Source organism: Sinohyriopsis cumingii, chromosome 13 (genome assembly GCF_028554795.1).
Source record: "Sinohyriopsis cumingii isolate HCF-2022 chromosome 13, ASM2855479v2, whole genome shotgun sequence".
Lineage (NCBI taxonomy): Eukaryota > Metazoa > Mollusca > Bivalvia > Unionida > Unionidae > Sinohyriopsis > Sinohyriopsis cumingii.
In genome coordinates this window covers 64068636-64089937 of record NC_142973.1, presented here as the reverse complement: position 1 = coordinate 64089937, position 21302 = coordinate 64068636, and the positions used below count along the sequence as shown (strand labels likewise).

The window sequence follows — 21302 nt, the reverse complement described above, 5'->3', positions numbered from 1 at the left end:
AAGGCCTTCTGTCTGTAGATCAATATATAAGGTTTTATACAGTTTTATTATCAAAGACCTTCTGTCTGTAGATCAATATATAAGGTTTTATACAGTTTCATTCTTAAGGGCCTAATGTCTGTAGATCAATATGTAAGGTTTTATACAGTTTCATTATTAAAGGCCTTCTGTCTGTAGATCAATATATAAGGTTTTATACAGTTTTATTATCAAAGGCCTTCTGTCTGTAGATCAATATATAAGGTTTTATACAGTTTCATTCTTAAGGGCCTAATGTCTGTAGATCAATATGTAAGGTTTTATACAGTTTCATTATTAAAGGCCTTCTGTCTGTAGATCAATATGTAAGGTTTTATACAGTTTCATTATTAAAGGCCTTCTGTCTGTAGATCAATATATAAGGTTTTATACAGTTTTATTATCAAAGGCCTTGTCTGTAGATTAATATATATGGTTTTATAAAGTTTCTTTATTAAAGGCCTTCTGTCTGTAGATCAATATGTAAGGTTTTATACAGTTTCATTATTAAATGCCTTGTCTGTATATCAATATATAAGTTTTTATACAGTCTCATGTATTAAACACCTGTTGTCTGTGGGGAGCAGCTGTGACTCATTGGTTAGCTGCTGGACTCACGACCAAAAGGGTACGGGTTTGAATCCTACCATTGACTAACCTGGGTCATCTACCATGGTTTGTCCTTGGGCAAAGCTCTTTACACCAATTACCTAAGCATTTAATAACCTACTTGTGTTGCTGTGCCATAAAGCACCAAACCAAGCAACCAAGCAACCTTCTGTCTATAAATCATTATATATGGTTTCATAAAGTTTCATTATTAAAGCCCTTTAGTCTATAAATAATTATATATGGTTTTATAAAGTTTTTATTCAACCACATATAGACTATTATAATATTATGGTATGGAGTGGTTGTTGAAACATGTTTGGATAAGGTACTCAGAATTCAGAAAAGGATATGCAGGGAAACTTTTGAAATCGGACACACTCTGCACATGATGAAAGTGGACCCGCACCCAAGCATACTTAGATGTGATTGATTTAAGGGGGGAGGCCAGAGGAAGAGCATTATAAAGTAGAATTTTCTCCCAGGCACTTGCTTGAGAGGTGCTCTTTAAAGAAAAATGGAATCACATGAACAGGTCATATTAGACCAGCTGTTTACCCTCCACATGTGCTATTTCAACCCCATTTTTGTTGGCTATAACATATCATAATTGAGTGGTTTCAGTGAGAGTGCTAAGTGGGTGTTCATGGTACACCTTGTTGTAGTATTCTATAAGCATGCATAGCACAAATTGCCATTGTCATGGACTGGGTTTTTTAATTCTCAGAGTTTTCCACACTATATATTTCACAGCACTGGCATAGTTTTTGTTACACGGGGGGAGTGAATGTCCCTCCGTATTTGGTTTTCGTTATCTAGGGATTAACCGCCCTCGATGTTATTGCCCGGTTCGAGTAAATGTAAATATAAGTGGTGAAACTTATAGGTGGAATAGATAGAGATCTGAGCAGGTATATAGAACAAACCAACACGAGCCCCCGTACATGTAAACAAACAATTTAATCAATTACATACAAACACTGTGAAAATTCATTACATCAGGAATGTACTCTGCTTTTAGAAATGTAACTTTCACCGAAATACAAAGAAAACGCAAATAGATCTAAATAAGATAGCCGATCTGTTACTGATAGATTTAGTTCATCATAGGATCGAGTGAACAATCGAAGTCAACGTCTTGTATGATTTCATAACCTGCTCGTCCTCAGTCTGTTTTTGCTTCCTCTGTCGCTGTTCAGACCCCTTGGATCTCGGGATGATACTTTCTACCACCCGTCTCAGGACACTCTCAAAATACTTCTTCAGAGATTAATACGTCGCAGGGTTGCGTCACAGGATTATATGTCTCACTGCACTCTTCTCTATGCTTCTCTGTATAGGTCTCAGAATAACATCCCTCATTCGTTCTATATGTCTCTGGAACTATTTTCTCCCTTTTAAATAAATATAAATAGAGACAACCTAAATTTCCCGTTATTTATGAAACAGTTAATTCTTCATTATTCTCCCTCGTTATCAGATTTCACTATCAGTGCTAAACAGATGCTAAGGCTATCAATCGACTCCACATGTCCTATAATGACCCTAGTTAGTCAAATGGCTAATTCGTTACGCCTTGACCTTACACATTACCACATACACAGCGAATAAATAGGATACATCACGTCAATCAATTACTAGATCATTTCCGTCAATACACACTTATTCTTAATCATACGTGAAATCTTCTAAATTCGGCAAATTCACACGGATTCTTGAAATCATATTAACTAATGTAATGCATTAAATTCTTAGAACATAATTCTTATGCAAACAAGACGACAAATTCAAACAATTCGTCAAACTTATCTAAAGAAGATTAATGTACAACTTCCTATGCATAAACTCAACACAGTTATACTTCATAAAGCAAATTATTACACAAATGTAGAAAAAAGATTCATGCAGATACAAATAAATAACTTCAGCAAAGCATTATATATGGCATCAACAAATTACATGGAATTGTCACACTACCTTTGCTGTCAACATTTTCTCCCTCTAATCGGTAAATTAGTTCATCGGTTCCTTTCGACAATCGTCCCCTTTTTGGACAACAGTTCCTTTTAACGAGAATTTCTTGCAAATTCTCGAAGTCATAACCTTTGGGTCTCCTCTTGTAGGAAAAGCTTAGACTGATTAAAATTCGATGCGGGCGATATTAAAACCTATGAAATTTTGTGTTGGAACATGCCCTCTCATTTAAAGTACCAATTAGAATCAAATATCTCTGCCGCCTTTTTCCAGAGGCGCCAAAGTCAGGGTCAACTTGACCCTGGTAGTTTGAGTAACGGAGTTTCTGCATTCTCTCAATTGTGACAACTTTACCATGAAAATGAAGTTTTCCTTGTCCTAAAGTGTCCACAAGGCTGCTGTATAAACAAATGTTTAATTTGGAACAGAATTCTCCCTCTAAAGGACATTACCGTACACGGTAGTATGGCGATATGATACGCGCTTGTCTCCATAAATCTAACTAATGGTTGTCTGGTCTCAGCTAATGTATTCTTGTTAGATCGACATAAAATTTGCCACTTCACAGTTTTCAGCCTTTTTTGAACTGCACAAGGTTTCCTCTATTCCTAGCCCAGAATAGTGCTCTGCAATTTCATTTGTCTCTTCATCCTCAGATTTAGCACTCTCATTGTACTCTTCTTCTTCTGTGTCTTGTGGTGACTTAATTTGAGTTTCCGAAATGGTGATATTCGTTTGAGCTTCCATGTATTTCTGCCAAGTAATGGTCTGGGTCTGGGTCTGGATAGATGTTTTCAACATTTGGGGGGTCTGTATCTGGTCTGACTTTCTTGGTATACTGCTGGAATCACTAGCGGACATATCAGAATGGTTTGCCACCCTCGCTTGAGCAGCTTTCCTCCTGTCCCTACATTTCCTACTGCTATTGTTCTGAACTAAACCATAGTCTCCCAGTTTCTCAATATTCAAGTCCTCCTTCTCATGCATATTCATAAAATGCTCCACAGGTACTTCTTCCTGACATCATTTTCTCCCATAAAGAAGCGTTGAACATTCTGCATTGGTGCTCTACACGGCCAACCATGCAAAACAACTGGGTCTTTCTCAAAGGGTGTGAATCCCATCTCCTCATGTGGGACTTTGCAGTATGCAGTCAGCAAAATGGTAACATCTCATCCCATTCATTCATGTTGTCTGTACAGAACTTCTGCGTCATTGACTTAAACGTCCCGTTCAAACGTTCTACCGTTTGATTTACTTGTCGGTGACAAGGTGTTGTTGTAACTCCACAGATACCCACTAGCTCATACAAATGTTTCAGTAAGGTGCTAGTGAAGATGGTCCCTTTGTCTGTTAATATGAACCTTGGAAAACCAACATGGCTAAACAGCTCAATCAGTAGTCTAGCTACACTCGTTGCCTCCATATCCTTCAAAGGAAAAGCTTCAGGAAACCTCATTGCATCATCAACCACCATCAGGATGTATTTGTGTCCAGACTTCATTCTGGATAATGGTCCTACAATATCCATTGCAATTTTTGAGAACGGTTCTGTTATCACTTGTGGGCAAACCATTGGTGCTTTCTCACCTGCAGTCTGTTTTGCTGTCATCTGGCATTCATGACACAATGTACAATAGCTTTTTTACATCAGAAAACATTCCAGGCCGAAAGAACAGTTGGAGAATCCTCTTTTGTTTTCTCCAAACCCAAGTGACCTGCAAGGGGTCCATCATGTGCCAGCTCCATTACCATTTTTCAGTCTTGCTGGTACAACTATTTGCTCCCCTCCATGTGAACCATCACCAGATTGCCATTTCCGTCACAAATTATCATTCTCCCAGAAGAATGCCATTGGTTCCTCCTCAGCCTCTTCACTAGTAGCAAAGGATTTCTCTCTAATGCTTTGCAGTTATATCCACAATCTGTAGTTTTGACAACATGTCCACATTTATTGCTGAAAGTTGGTCAACTTCAATGTCATCACGCTGATCAGTATCTTCTGTCTCAATGCTGTTGCTGACAACTTCATTCTTATCCTCATCCTCACATTGGTCAGTATTTTCCAGTCATCGTCGAGTCCTCTTACTATTGACCTCTTAACAACAAATGACCCTTTCTTGCTAAGTATATCCATCCCCAATAGGGCTTCAGCAGCTAAATTTGAAACAAGATCCACTTGTGCTGGTCTCTTATAATACATAGTGTTGATATCTACCACCACCAACTGTGCAGTTAATGGCTGACCCACTGATGTGTATAACGTAACTTTGTGCCGCTCCGGCTTGCAACTCTCGTCAATGAGATCTTCAGTTGTCAAGGTCATATCTGAGTCAGTGTCCTTCACAAACAAGATCTTGTGCCCATTTACACATCCTGTTTTTGAAATCAGCCTTTCACCTATTGTTGGCTTAACAAAACAAGTTGCTGGGTTGCCATGATGTTTCATGTCATCTGTTGGACAATACCTTTCAATATGTCCCCATTGTTTGCATCAATAACAGTCTGCCTATTCTTATGCTTGGAAAAGTCATACATCGATGTTAGTTTTGCTTGCTGCTGTAAGTTCTGAATATTTGTCTTGTTACTATTTACATTTATATTTTGACAAAACTTATTCTTCTGCCATTAGTGTTGTACATTGGTGGGAATATAATCTTCTGCAGCCTCTACAACTGGAATAGAGCCCACTGTGCTTGATCTTGTGAAAAGGCTTTCAAGAAAAATTCCTCACGAAGACAAATAATTGGGCCATGATCCTCCAAGAAACGCTTAATGTGTTGATTAATCCTGGCCATCAGACCATGATACGTCTCAATGCTTTCCTTCTTCAAGCTTACCAACACAGTAAAATGTTCATGCAGTCTCTTTCCAAAGTGATCAATCATTCATTTCCTAAGTTCCAGGCAATCGCCACAAGCTTGAGTTGCAATATATCTATCCTCACCTGTCAAAAGAGTTCTTAGCTGTAATACTTTCTACTCATCAGACCACTTAGCCTGTTTTGCAATTGTTTCAAACTTTGCTAGGAAAGTTGCAATATCGTCTCCTCATTCATGGTCATATGCCTGAAGCTTTACCTTAAATGAGATTGAAAATGTTTTTTCATTTGCGGTTTCCTGATGTTTTACTCTTTCTAACTCAATTTCCAAATACTTCATTTCTTATCTTAATTTCTCTCTTTCCATTTCCCATTCAAACTCTTTCTGTCTTAAGTCCAGTTCTCTTTCATTCTTCTTTACGCTGGGTTTTCGCTTTGCTTCCTTGGGTGGTTGCATGTGCTCAAGGTTAAGTTCCTCTTCATACTCCAGAATCTCAGTATCTGTAAATTCCATCAAATTCTGTGCTGCCGCTTTTCTTCATTGTCATCCTGAAGCAACTTTTGTTCCCTCAACTTCAACGTGACACTCTGACTCATCAGCAGCCGACATGCTGACAAACTATATGTACGTGCTGTAAGTTCTATCACTGCATTCACAGCCACTGGACTAGCTTTTCTTTTCTATGAATTTCTGGACTTATACACTTATACACTGTACCACTTGTTACAGTGATACACACTTTGCACTTAGCAGTCAACAACTGTATGTTATACATACAGTACAACCAGTCACTGTTAATATCACACACAGATTTGCTGAACTCAGAATTGTCAAACACAATTCCAATGTATTGAAAAATTCCAAATAATTCACACAGAATTATTGGAATCTCTACTGCTGCCACAAAAATGTTACATTTGGGTTCAAAGGACACACAAACACCAAGTATTAGGGTCCTACAACTTTATGTAAAATAAAGCTAAAATCTTCACAAAAACTAAAAACCAGTGTTGCTTACAGCACCAAGCCCATAACTGCCCCTACTACCACTTTGCTTTGTTTTAGTAAGGGTTAGAGATAAGGGATCTTATTTAATTTAACATTTGTGCCTTGCCAGTAGGACTGGACTGGTCCTGGCCCAATTAGCCATAGGAAGATAAACAACAAAATGGAACCTGTTGACAGTTCTGGTATCAAATACCCAGAATGCTGGGATTAATGTTCTGGCCAATTGTCTCTGCTAACAGCTAGAATCTGATGCAGCACTTAGGTTGAAATCATACTTATAACACACCCCTTCATCCTATGCCATCAATATCAATGCTTGAACTTTGAACACTGGCACATGGACATTCTTGGACCTCTCACTAAAACTCCAGAAAAGTTTCAGTATAGTCTACTGTGTGTGGACAGCTTCAGTCGCTTTGTTGAAGCATTCCCTTTAAGGTCCCAGGAAGCTACTGAAATTGCAGATATCCTGTACAGAGACATTATATTTTGTTATGGTGCACCTATATCACTTGTCTCAGATCGAGGTCAGAATTTTATGTCTAAAATTATCTCTGAGTTGTGCAAATGGATGGAAATAAAACATTATAATACATCACCGTACCACCCTGAAACCAATAGCACCTGCAAATGCTTCAATAGAACACTTGCTCAATCTATAAGAACTTACATTGATGAAAAACAGCAAAACGGGGCTGACATGTTGCCAGGCATTCTCATAGCTTATTGGAAAACAAAGAGCACAAACTCTACTAGATTTTCTTCATATGAAAAGCAGAACATTTCTTCAGATCTATAACCTGGTCTGATCTGCCCATCAGATTTATGTACTATGAACAAATTTGAAATAAATTCTCCCTTCTCATGAAAACAATGCTTTCCTCAACATTTTGTGTGCTTAATTTCGTACCACCATCTTCTGTTTATCAGAAAATTTTATGTCATGCAGTAGTCTGCTTTGACACAGAATTTTGTCGAATTCAATCTTGTAACCATCAGCCATTTGTAAAGTCCAGTTGTTAGATGTCCACAACTTCTTACTTGCATTTATAACACATGAGACATCTGCATTTCTCCCTGCCAAGGACTGCATTCATGTGGCCATATTGCTTTTAGTTATTATATGGCTGTTATAAAATAATAACACCTTTATTACTTGATGACAACAATTTTTAATTGCATGATGAAAATACTTTTTTTATTCATGATGATAACACTTTTTATTACATGATGTTAAAACTTAAATGACATGAGGATAACTTGACTTACATGATGTAAAAAGTTAAATGACATGAGGATAACTTTACTTACATGATGTAAAAAGTTAAATGACATGAGGATAACTTTACTTACATGATTAAACTTTATATGATGAAACAAACTTTTTATTTGCATGATGATAATACTTTGTATCATGATAAGAACACTTTTTTATGTGATAATACTTTTTGGCATAATGATAATATATTTTTATTGCATGATGATAATATATTTTACTGCATGATGATACATATTTATTACATGATGATAAAAATATTTATTACATGATGATAACACTTTTAATTACATGATGATAACACATTTTTGTTACATGAGAACACTTTTTATTACATGATAATACCTTTAATTGCATAATGATAATACATTTTTATTGCATGATAACACTTTATATAGCATGATGATATTTCTTTTTATTGCATGATGATATTTCTTTTTTATTGCATGATGATAACACTTTTTATTGCATGATGATTATACTTTTTATTGCATGATGATAACACATTTTATTGTATGATGATAACACCTTTATTGCATAATGATAATACTTTTTTATTGCATGATGATAACACTTTTTATTGCATGATAACTTTTTTATTGCATGATGATAATACTTTTTATTGCATGATGATAACACTTTTTATTGCATGATGATTATACTTTTTATTGCATGATGATAACACATTTTATTGTATGATAACACCTTTATTGCATAATGATAATACTTTTTTATTGCATGACGATAACACGTTTTATTGCATGATAACTTTTTTATTGCATGATGATAATACTTTTTATTGCATGATGATAATACTTTTTTATTGCATGATGATAACACTTTTTATTGCATGATAACTTTTTTATTGCATGATGATAATACTTTTTATTGCAAGATGATAGCACTTTTTATTGCATGATAACTTTTTTATTGCATGATGATAATACTTTTTATTGCATGATGATAATACTTTTTTATTGCATGATGATAACACTTTTTATTGCATGATAACTTTTTGATTGCATGATGATAATACTTTTTATTGCATGATGATAACACTTTTTATTGCATGATAATAATACTTTTTATTGCATGATGATAACACTTTTTATTGCATGATGACTTTTTTATTGCATGATCATAACACTTTTTATTGCATGATAACTTTTTTATTGCATGATGATAATACTTTTTATTGCATGGTGATAATACTTTTTATTGCATGATGATAATTTTTATTGCATGATGATGATAATTTTTATTGAATGATGCTAATACTTTTTATTGCATGATGATAACACTTTATTGCATGATGATAACACATTTTATTACATGATGCTAATACTTTTGTATTAGATGATGCTAATACTTTTGTATTAGATGATGCTAATACTTTTGTATTAGATGATGATACACTTATTGAATATCATTTAGGATCTCAGCAGTCTATCAAACTATCTTGACTATAGTCAGAATATTTCAAAATATGTCATCCAAAATGTATTTAAAAAAAAATATTTCAATATTTGGTACCATTTTATTTATTTTTAATTAAAAATGTGTTACAGTTAACCATATGTTTTACTCCTAGTTAATTTATTCAGTTTAGAAGCTTACATCCTGCATTGATAAATGTTTAAAGTGTATTCAGACTGTTTATTGCAAAGAAATATAATATTATATCTCACAGAACAATTAGAAACAGCATGTATCTTAGTAGTTCAGTAAAAAATATGCTGAACAAAATATAGTAGCATCATTATTAATGGATAATCCCTTGCAATCCCTTGAGGTCAAGGAGGAGATTTTTAAGGTCATCCAGAAGTACATAAAGCAGCTAAGAGATTTTTTTATCACTATTTATATACCATATATACTTGCTTATGAGTCCAACTGCAATCTTGCACAAGCCCAGATCTGCCACTGCATAATGCACTGGCAGATCTGGGTCTGTGCAGTTTGTTAGGAGTAAACAGTAAAACAAACAACATAGGCCCTGATCTGTTGGCATGTTTTGTTACAGCATATCTGGATCTTTGTTGTTTGCAGTTTGACTTTATTTATGAGTATATATGGTTTTCACACTAAATAGATATACACTGTATCTCTGGTATATATTTAGTTACCACTGGATTGAAGTTAGTAGTCCTTTATCTAACCACGCACCGAAAGTACTGTTATTTTACATTTATATTTTTGATGCAGAGGTTGAAAGTGAGTGTAAATGTGATAAGAGATGTAGTAATAATGTATGTGTTAGCATATAAACTTTTAGACAAATCATTATTAAGAATTTAAAGGTTTAGTTTAACATAGGATACAAACTGTTCTATATCAGAAACACTCTAGACTGAAAAATGATATCAGGATGTCTTCTGTGAGGTCTGCTCATTAAGAATGTGACAATGATTATTGGTGGGAAATTTTTAATTTGAACTTGGTGTGGTAAAATGTTTGTTTGCCTTACCTGATTATTTCCCCTACACACCGCAACAGCTACCATATAACCCCATTTATTTTCTATTAAAGTTCCTGCTCCTGATTTTCTGTCTTCATTGCATTTATTTTTTATAAAATTTTCTTGCAATTTTCTTCCATTATAATCTTAATTCAATTGTCATGTAATGTGTTTCTTTGAGAAATCAATTTTTATGTAAATGGTTAACTTCATCAACTTTTTCTTTCTTTTGTACCAATAATAGTCATAGAAACTAAGTCATGTCCTTCTATTTTACACTGACCAAGCATGGAAATATTCATGTCATATGACTAGATAAAGTTTATATTTATGTTCAGAATAAATAATTTCCTATTCTATATTTGATGTTAATATTTCTGACATGAAACAAGTCTGTCTTGCTTGTTTTGTTCTGAGTCCTCTTTTACTTTCTCTGGGTTGTCTCTACGTAATATATATACTTGCTTATAAGTCAAGTCAAACTGCAACCAACAAAGATCCTGATCTGCTATAGGATAATGGACCTGTAGATTAGGGTCTATCTTGTTTGTTTTACTGATTACTCCTAACAAACTGCCTCCTCTATATAGCTTTATTTTCCAAAGGGAATTGTTTTTCTTTTGCTCATTTCTCTTAAGATATATTCTACACTTGGACTGCTTTCTTCCAATCCCCTCCCTGAAAGCATGAGAATTAAGGGCTGTTTCCCTAATAGTTCCCTCATCTCCAGTTCTTTTTCTGCAGCTGATGAGGTGAGTTTATCTGGATATCTTTCTTTTTTATTTTCCCTTATACATTTTCTTTAATCTGTTCCTTTCTCTTCTTTTAACTTGTTGGACTTACCTTTTATTTTCGACTTTTTTCTGAAGAGAAGATGAGAGAAAGACAGTGGTGTTTGATTCCTGCACATGATATCCATCAAATTGATCTTTTCAGTGAAATATTTTATCAGAGTAGATCCTTCCCCATCTTCCTCCTCCTCATTCTCAGAGATCTTCCTATGATGTCATTTTCATCACCACTTCTACTTAACTAGATCTCACTGGTGTCTTGCAGAGCTCTGTGGTGCAGTCTCTCTGGCATTTCTTTTGGCACTGTCTGCAAGGCCTTTGCTGAATGCAGCCATATTGTTATTGTGTGATGTTTTAAAGTGGAAGCCCATAAGGTAGAAAAAGGTAGGTATAATTTGTGCATCCTCCTTTGCAATCTGGCAAATATGTACCCTTGTAGTGATCTTACAAAAATCCATATGTGTCATCGTCCTTTGCCTTCTAACATTTATCTGGTGACTCCCATGTTATTATTTAGGTATTTCCACACTAGGATCTCTCTCTCTGGACAGTTCTGTTCTATGAATATCCAAAAATTTCATCTTGACTTCAATTTCATTGGGGGTGGGTGCTTGTCTATTCCAACTTCTTTTCCCTCCAGTTTCTATCAGCCTTGAAAGAGAAGTTCTCATTTTGCATAAAGGACAGTGTGTCACTTACAGATGTTTTGCATGGCTTTTATTTAGTTAATAGTGACCCATCATGCAGTTAAAGTTGAAAGTATTTCTGCTAGTCTCAGTCTGTTACTGTACTTAGAGAGTTCATGTGGGTGCCCTCCCATATCGGTTTGCAGGTAACGATAAAGCAGACCAAGTAGCTAAACAATATCTCCATGAACCCGACTCCATAGCATTATACTACAGCATCCAAGAATTGTATAGCATCATCAGAATTAAAATCGACAAAAAGTGGCAACAACAATAGGATGACAGCAAAAAGGGATGCAAGTTATACTCCATACTAAATAAGATCGCAAGGCACACCAACCCAACACATTAGAAGTCAGGATCAAAAACTTATCAATAGGTCACTAATAGGCAAAACTAAATTAGCCAGCAGCTTTGGGAAATATTTGACAATCAACATAAACTCAAATGGTAAATGCCCACATTGTCCACTCCAAGAAGATTTAGAACATGTTTTTAACACCTGCCATAAGTATGGAACCCAAAGAACTAGGTTTAGGACTAATCAACATAAAATAGGGTCCCCACCCACCTATCCATATTTCCTCAAATAACAAAACTTAAATAAGGACATTACTTACAAAAATATTATAAACTTCCTCAACGACATTGCGAAAAAGGGGGGATTTGAACAAACGTGTATGACCCGCTAAACAATAAATAAATGCCATTCAATTAATTACAACTAGGGGACAGGCTAACAAACTAAATGTAAGGAACAACAAGACCAGATGTCTTTGACATGTCTTAGTGACCCAAGTATTCGGCAAGGATATATGTCGTATCAAAATAGATTCAGCCTGAAAATAACATCACATAAATAACTCTATCCACAAGCTAGGATAATAATCAAAACAAAATAAGTCCAAACCTACCATAACTAGTAGACAGACTAACAAACTTAAAATTAGGGCATAAATCAGAACAGATGTCTTTGACAAGTCTTAGCGACCCTAGCATTTGGTAAAGATATCTGTCTTATCAAAATAGATTTAGCCTGAAAATAAAATAACATCACATAAATAAAGCAAAATAGGAACAATTATCATAACTAGTAGACAGGCTAATAAACTTAAAATTAGGGAATAAATAAGATCAGATATCTTTGACATGTCTTAGCGACCCAAGTATTCGGCAAAGATATGTCTTAATCAAATAGACTTAGCCTGAAAATAAAATAACAACATACTAATAGCTTCATCCAAAAAACTATAAAAAAAAATCAAACATAGAGATTGATTAGCAAGTACTTAGCCCAATCCTAAACCCACACATATAGAAACAAATAAACTGCAATAACCCTTAATCTAATTTTTTTATATTTTTTATATAAAAAAATTATTTTTTCAAAAAATAAAAATAAAAAAATATTTTTTTTTCTAGGGCATCACAATCCTACAACATGAAATTAAGGACACTAACGTCTTTTCCTACCGCAATGTGGCAGTACAACAAATGCAACTGCACTAAGGCACAGCCTCTCCTCGAGGCACTAAAAACAATTAGAACATCTAGATAAGACCAATAAAACTAGAATATATAAGGTGGTCTAAAAAGCCCATGACCATCAGGCCCTGCTGCACAAGGTGGCAAAGTCTATCAAGATAGGAAAACTTACTATAACCCCAAAATTAATACCTATAAGGTGGTCCAAACCCCAAGGACCTTCAGGCCCAGCTGCACAATCTGGCAACCAAATACCTAGCAAAACTAGCTAGGACCCTAAGTTTAAGAATATATGAGGTGATCCAAACCCTAAGGATCATCAGGCCCAGCTGCACAAAGCAGCGCACCATTAAGACTAGGAAAGTTTAAATAACCATACACAAAAGGGTGAATGCAAACCAAGAACCACCCCACCCAAATCAGACTCGATACATAAAGTTTAAATAAACCTACAGACTATCACTAAGTGGTCACTGGTGCGGTACTATCTTTATTAAAAACGGCACAGAATATATCTCCAAAAATCCATCAAGATAACAATTCATTAATCTTTTGGCAAGGGAGTCAAAAAATTTAAGCAGGTTCCTCCCTGAACGAACCTTCCTCCTCGCCACTGCTGGACATTAAATTAATAAACATGCATAGGACATATTAAATACATGAAGGGAGAGGCACTTTTTTCTCTCTTCATGAACAATTAATTAACCCTCCACATGGGAATAAAAGCCTAGGTGTCCTGATGTGATGCCATAGTGGTGACCAATTGCTACTGGCATCACATACTGCTTGGTTGACACCTAGTGCAGTTAATGCAGACTGAATTGCTACCTTTAACTCGAGTGTGTGCTGGGTCTATCCCCACTCAAGTATAGCCTTACATTCAGGTCACTAGGGTCTATGAAGCCAGTCATATTGACCCAAGATTTGACAGCTCCATTAAATAGTACCTTTTGTGCACAGTAATGCCTAGGGGATGAGGCTCTAATTCCTTCCCCCGGGATCAATTAAATAGTCACCCTTATGGACATTGACCAGACCATATGGGTGAAAACGTTTATAATTTAAATGATGATGATGATGTTGCTGTACTCAGTCTCAGACTGACTGAGCACCTATGAGTCAAATTCTTTGTCTGCTTGCAGACTCCCCCCCCCATATTTTGACACTAGCTCTGTGTGGAAGTAGGCTTTCAGCTTACTTCTTTTCATGTTGGTTTTATTTACAATAATAAAGGGAGATTTATTTATTTGGATGTACAGTACTATGTCAAAATGCTAAATCCACTGTTATATTACTAATGAAAGCTTACACTACTAATTTTCCCACAGTACTGATTCAAGATGTGAAAATGCTCTATTAGTATTGAGAAATGAGAAAACTTCTCAAAAATAATATTAAAAACTCTGTCAGAAACAAAAATAGTTCTCATTGAGTATTGGAATTTTGCACAGTCTATGGAAAAAATAAAACAGACAAAAGCACAAACAAATGTTCTGGTAATGAAAAGACATTTCATGAATAGTATTTCATAGAATTATATTTAAGTCTAATCTGTGAAAGTGTTCTAAAAGGAAATCTCGCAAAGTAGTATTGCAAAAGCTATCAGTGATGAGAAAAATGTCTTCTCATGAATAGTGTTGTATACAAATCTGCTAGTACAAGATGTCAAATAGTGTTACATACAAATTTGCAAGTTCAAGATGTGAAATGGTGTTGTATATAAATCTGCTAGTACAAGATGTCAAACAGTGTTGCATACAAATCATCTGGTTCAAGAGTCAAAATAGTGTTGCATGCTAGTGCAAGATGTGAATAGTTTTGCATGCAAATCTGTTAGTTCAAGATGTGAAATATTGTTTCAAAAAGTTATTTTAAGACAAAGTCTGCACTATCAGCAGGTTGCATTACAAAATCTAAGAAAAAATAACACACGTAAAAACATAATATCAGGTAGTGAAAATGTTCTCTCATAATAATTAAAATAGGAGAAATCCTCACATCGTAATGTAATTTGTTCAAATTCACTCACATTTCTCCACTCATCAAGGTGCAAAAGCACTATTTTCCAGTCAAACTGCATGCAGCTGTGGTTTGCTTTGCTATCAAAATCAATAGTGTACAAGAATTGTAAGAGTTTCAGAAGAAAATATGGAATGCATGTAGATGAACGTTATTTTGCAATCATTTTATATCCCAGTATCCTGTGTATGTATGAGACTGACACTCCAATAAATTTGGATCCATCAAGTCAGTAATGTTAACATTAACCCATAACTTGCCTTGCTCAGTCATAATTAATACCATGGTTATTAATTAGGTTGAAATTCCATTAGGTGAACATTAAAACATAGCTTAATTTGCTCAGTGGCAATTAATGCTAGGTTTATCATTGAGGTTGACTTTACAGTAAGTGAACATATTAATTGAAATTCAAGCGGTAACTTGCTTTGCTCATTGACAATAAATGTCATTCTTATTACTGGTAATGAGACTGGCACTTCCAGCATTAAGTGTACATTAAGTCATAGCTTAATTTGCTAATGGGAAATTAAAGTCTGGCTTTTAACTTAGGTTGATTTTCCATTCGGGTGGCTTATTTTTTGATAAAAAATGTTTTCAAATGTTTTGATGTTGAGTCTTAGGGTGGGCATGTCTATCCAGTGGTTTAGGCTGCTGGTACAGGAGAGCTAGTCATTATGTTCTTGTGGCATGCATAGAATAAATTATGTTTGATTATACAGTAAAACCTGTCTTGAAAGACCACTGATATGTAAGACCACCTGTCTTGAAAGACCACATTCTCAGTGCACAGATTTATTGATTATATAGTGGTAACACCTGTTATGAGAGACCACCTGTCTTGAGAGACCATACTTTTTTGGCAGAATAGGTGATCTTTCAATAGAGATTTTACTGCATTGGCATCATTCTATATAAGTTTATTTATTAGTTGCATATTAATATGTAAGGTGTGTTTATAGATTTCTTCATCAATAAAAACAATTGTTTTTGTTATAATGGTCAAAATCTAAATTTCACATAAAAGAAATGAACCATTTTATGACACGGAAATTAAATGATGTGGGTCCAAAATTCTTAATATGGAAATTAAATGTGCAAAATTTATTTGCTGTGCGTCCTAATTTGTTTGTATGAAAATTAAATGTTTATTGCTATATCTCAACCTTGGAAGTTCATTATCTCTCCAAATATGTCACAGTGAATAAAACATATTTAAGATTTGTAAGTATTTGAAACAAGTAGTGTGATAAGTTCCAACACATTCATAATGTCCCAGGCAGCTTCTTTGTAGCAGCCATTTCCTTTGTGAATGGTTATTTTATATTTCTATTACAGCATTTAAATCATTATGTAAGGTTTATGAACTGAAGGGATAACAAAGTTTTACCTGAACAACTAAAGGGAACCCTATAAACTGAAGGAAACACAATATTTTCCTTTGCTGCTAAGGGGAACCCTACTGTTACCACCTGTACCCATCCAACAATACATGCCAAAGAAGCATGTAAACCCTCAACCATACAACATGTTTGTAATGTAATTCTATATCTAAGCCTCAAACTGGAAAAAATTACAAAGTCCCCCGTGGAAAAAGAATTGAGGAACCCAAACAAACAGCATGAAAACAAGTAGACAGAGCAAAACAGTCAATGAAAGCAACATCCCCCAGTCACCCACCATAAAGTAGACAGGAGATATTTGTTAACAAGGGGACTCTCTTGTGAAAGGCATAAATGAAAATGGTCTTAGAGGAAGTATCCACTGTCATGGTATCTCTGGAGCAACAAATGAAACCATCAATCAACTTATCAAGTTCTTTAACCTGTTAAACTTTTCATCTGTTATTATCTTTGTTAGAGGCAATCATGCCTGTAGTGGAAGGAAGAGTATTTTCAGAAGAAGCTGGATCAACTTATCTCGCACATCAGAAATGTTAATTCACAATGTGAGATAATTGCCTGAGGTGTATGCCCCTGCAGAGACTGTCTGTGTTGTATCAGAATACATTCACATCATCCATAATCTTATCCAAGACTTTGGCCTGACTTATGTGAAGCTGACAACCATTTTTACAAGAAAAAGGGCAAATCAATACTCTGCTTCTTTGGAAGGGACAGAATCACCTTCTGGAGCAAAACAGTTCCTGGATCCTATAGAGCAGGGATGCACAACACCCAGCCTGTGGGTCAGATCTGGCTCATGAACATGTTATGTCCAGCCCTCAGGGCAAATTAAAACAACACAGAAATCTGGCCCATGAACAGTAATTATATTCAAGAAATTAGTGTTTGTGGCCTTGAGTGATCTTAGAAAATGCAATCTGGCCCATGGCTGAAAAAGGTTGTGCACCCTTGCTATAGAGAAAAGCTGCCCAAATGTGAAGTTGGTTGACATTTTCTACTTATGTGTTTTTACTAGACAGATGGACTGAGGATAAGTTCAATATACTACACAAAGCAAGATTTCTTGTGGGCAAAAACGTTGGAGTGGGAAAACAACATGAGCTGTACCTGAAGTGTGGTGAAACAAAACACTACCTTTGACTGCCAACGTAAGAAACAACTTAAATGTCATTCATGAGGACTTTTTGGCCACAAGCAGTCCAGGTGTCAAGGACATAATAGGTTTATAGCCAAGAAGCCATATCCTTTACTGCATTCAATAAATATTCAGTCCTGCTGAATATATGTGAAAATTGCAATTCCATCATGAATAACAGTGCATGTCTAAAGACAGAGGCCAGAAACCCTCTTGCAAACAGGACATTGTTAGATTCTCATTGCAAAAGATGTAATTGATCTAACTGACAATGTAAGCAGTAGTGTCAATGTAAGCAGTAGTGCCAATGTAAGCGGTAGTGCCAATGTAAGCAGTAGTGTCAATATAAGCAGTAGTGCCAATGTAAACAGTAGTGCCAATGTAAGTGGTAGTGTCAATGTAAGCAGTAGTGCCAATGTAAGCGGTAGCGTCAATGTAAGCAGTAGTGTCAATGTAAGCAGTAGTGTCAATGTAAGCAGTAGTGCCAATGTAAGCAGTAGTGTCAATGTAAGCGGTAGTGCCAATGTAAGTGGTAGTGTCAATGTAAGCAGTAGTGTCAATGTAAGCAGTAGTGCCAATGTAAGCGGTAGTGCCAATGTAAGCAGTAGTGTCAATGTAAGCAGTAGTATCAATGCAAGCAGTAGTGCCAATGTAAGCAGTAGTGTCAATGTAAGCAGTAGTGTCAATGTAAGCAGTAGTGTCAATGTAAGCAGTAGTGCCAATGTAAGCGGTAGTGCCAATGTAAGCAGTAGTGTCAATATAAGCAGTAGTGCCAATGTAAACAGTAGTGCCAATGTAAACAGTAGTGTCAATGTAAGCAGTAGTGCCAATGTAAGCGGTAGCATCAATGTAAGCAGTAGTGTCAATGTAAGCAGTAGTGTCAATGTAAGCAGTAGTGCCAATGTAAGCAGTAGTGTCAATGTAAGCGGTAGTGCCAATGTAAGTGGTAGTGTCAATGTAAGCAGTAGTGTCAATGTAAGCGGTAGTGCCAATGTAAGTGGTAGTGTCAATGTAAGCAGTAGTGTCAATGTAAGCAGTAGTGCCAATGTAAGCGGTAGTGCCAATGTAAGCAGTAGTGTCAATGTAAGCAGTAGTATCAATGCAAGCAGTAGTGCCAATGTAAGCGGTAGTGCCAGTGTAAGTGGTAGTGTCAATGTAAGCAGTAGTGCCAATGTAAGCAGTAGTGCCAAAGTAAGCGGTAGTGCCAATGTAAGCGGTAGTGTCAATGTAAGCAGTAGTGTCAATGTAAGCGGTAGTGCCAATGTAAGTGGTAGTGTCAATGTAAGCAGTAGTGTCAATGTAAGCAGTAGTGCCAATGTAAGCAGTAGTGCCAATGTAAGCAGTAGTGTCAATGTAAGCAGCAGTATCAATGCAAGCAGTAGTGCCAATGTAAGCGGTAGTGCCAGTGTAAGTGGTAGTGTCAATGTAAGCAGTAGTGCCAATGTAAGCAGTAGTGCCAAAGTAAGCGGTAGTGCCAATGTAAGTGGTAGTGTCAATGTAAGCAGTAGTGCCAATGTAAGCGGTAGTGTCAATGTAAGCAGTAGTACCAATGTAAGCGGTAGCGTCAATGTGAAAAAAGCTTATTAAAATAGTAATCTACTAAATGATGATTTACTTGACCTGCATTTATCTGATTCATATTTATCTCCCTTGCTGACCGAAAATGCATGTAATGTGTTACACCTAGGATTGATTGGCAAATGTATGCGTACTGTTCACTGTAACATTAAAACATGTGATCAGTACAAAGCACTAAGAAACACTGACCGATACAAAACAATTAAATACTGAGTTTGTAACGCTCTTAAAGTTCTCAAAAAAGTCTTTTTACCAACAAATGATTGATGAATCAAAATGAAAACCAGGAAACATTTGTAACATGTTTCAAGAACATGGAGGTGGTAAAGGTCACATTCCAAGAATAGTTGGACTTTAGGAAAAGATGGTACACTTACGAACATCAATAACAACGAAGAGGTTAACAGTGAGTTCAATAACGATGTTACTGTGCTGATAATGTCAGCGAACCAATTAGCATATGTACTCTCTTCTTGGTCCAGTCAAACTGCAAACAAGAAAGATCTTGTTTGCCCATGCATACTGTGCCTGCAGATCAGGAAGTATGCTGTTTGTTCCACTAAGTACTCCTATCAACTGCACAGACCTAGATCAACCAGCACATAATGCACTGGCAGATCTGGGTCTGTGCAGTTTGCAGTTGGACTCATGAGTACATATGGTACTCCTTATAGTTATGACAAACTTTCACACCTTTGTAATGAAAAAAATTCCTGACTACTTTTTTATGAAATATCCTTCATAAAGGATGATAAAATAATTAAATATGTGCAAATTTTGGAAGTAATAAAAGTCCACAGGTACTGACTTAATTGGACCAAGATTATAACAGACAGCAGCACCTTTCATTTCTGAAAGCATAACATATATATATGCACTCTTAGTGTTAAAACAAATACATTTCATAAATATGATTCTCTTGATGAAATAAATAATTGTAGGCCCATCCCAATCCTTCCTTTCTTATAAAAAATTTGTGGAAAACATTCTCCTGACTCCTTAAAGATTTTTCTTGACAAACACAATTTTGTTGTATGATAGACAATCAGGCTTTCACCCAAATCATTCATGTGAAACTGCTCTTGCTAGCATAGTTGAAAAATGGCTCAGAGCTTTAGATAATGAAGAACTAGTGGGAGTTGTGCTGGTTGATTTTGAGAAACATTTGATCTAGTTATTCATAATATTTTATCTGAAACATTAAAACTTTACAAGCTCAACAACAACTCTTTAAATTGGTTTAAGTTTTATTTGAAGGAAGAGAAAAAAATTGTTGACATAAATAATATCATGTCAAACAAAAATCTTGTGACATGCGGAGTACCTCAAAGACCTATTTTAGGGTCACTACTATTTATTATATTTATAATTGATCTGTATCTGCATACAGTAAATATTGAATATGATCTCTACATTGATAAAACCACCATATATGATATTTACTCATCTAAAACAACAGTTGAAGGAACTTACATAATGCTCTCCTAAAATTCTGATTGGTGTAAATATAATGGAATGGCATTAATTTAGACAAAACCAAAGTGATGCTGATAACCACTAATCAGACATGTAACAGAATTAAAAATAATATTCTCCACATCCATTTTAATAGCATGGAACTGAAAACTGTTATGCAAGATAAACTTTTAGGACTCCAAGTTGATAACAATATGTTATTGTCAGAGCATATCAGATATGTTACCAAAACGATGGCTAAGAATATCTGGTTACAATGAAATATTACAGAATTTCTCACCTTAAAACTTGGGATAATGTTTTATGAAAGTTATATTCAACCTCATCTCGACTACTGCATCATCATATGGAGTAATGATTATCAAACAAATTTGTTACAAGTGGTAAGACTTCAAAAACGAGCCATCTGAATTACCAGTGACTACAGAGTTGATAATGTCTATGAATGTTTGGAGGATTTGAAGATCATGAATATCTGTGAAAGTATATGTTTAAGAAAAACTACATTTTTGTGTAATGTTTCCAATGGTTCTGTGACCAAGTATATAAATGATAATATGT

General features: G+C 35.4%; 1 long non-coding RNA gene across 1 annotated transcript in view; it reads left to right on the top strand.

The window, feature by feature from the left end:
- LOC149785721 (uncharacterized) overlaps window positions 1-21302 on the top strand; it is a 66163-nt gene that overhangs the window by 2946 nt on the left and 41915 nt on the right. Inside the window, exon 2 of the long non-coding RNA XR_016425444.1 lies at window positions 11222-11340. This is a non-coding gene — a long non-coding RNA (uncharacterized LOC149785721). The remainder of the gene's footprint in view (window positions 1-11221; window positions 11341-21302) is intronic.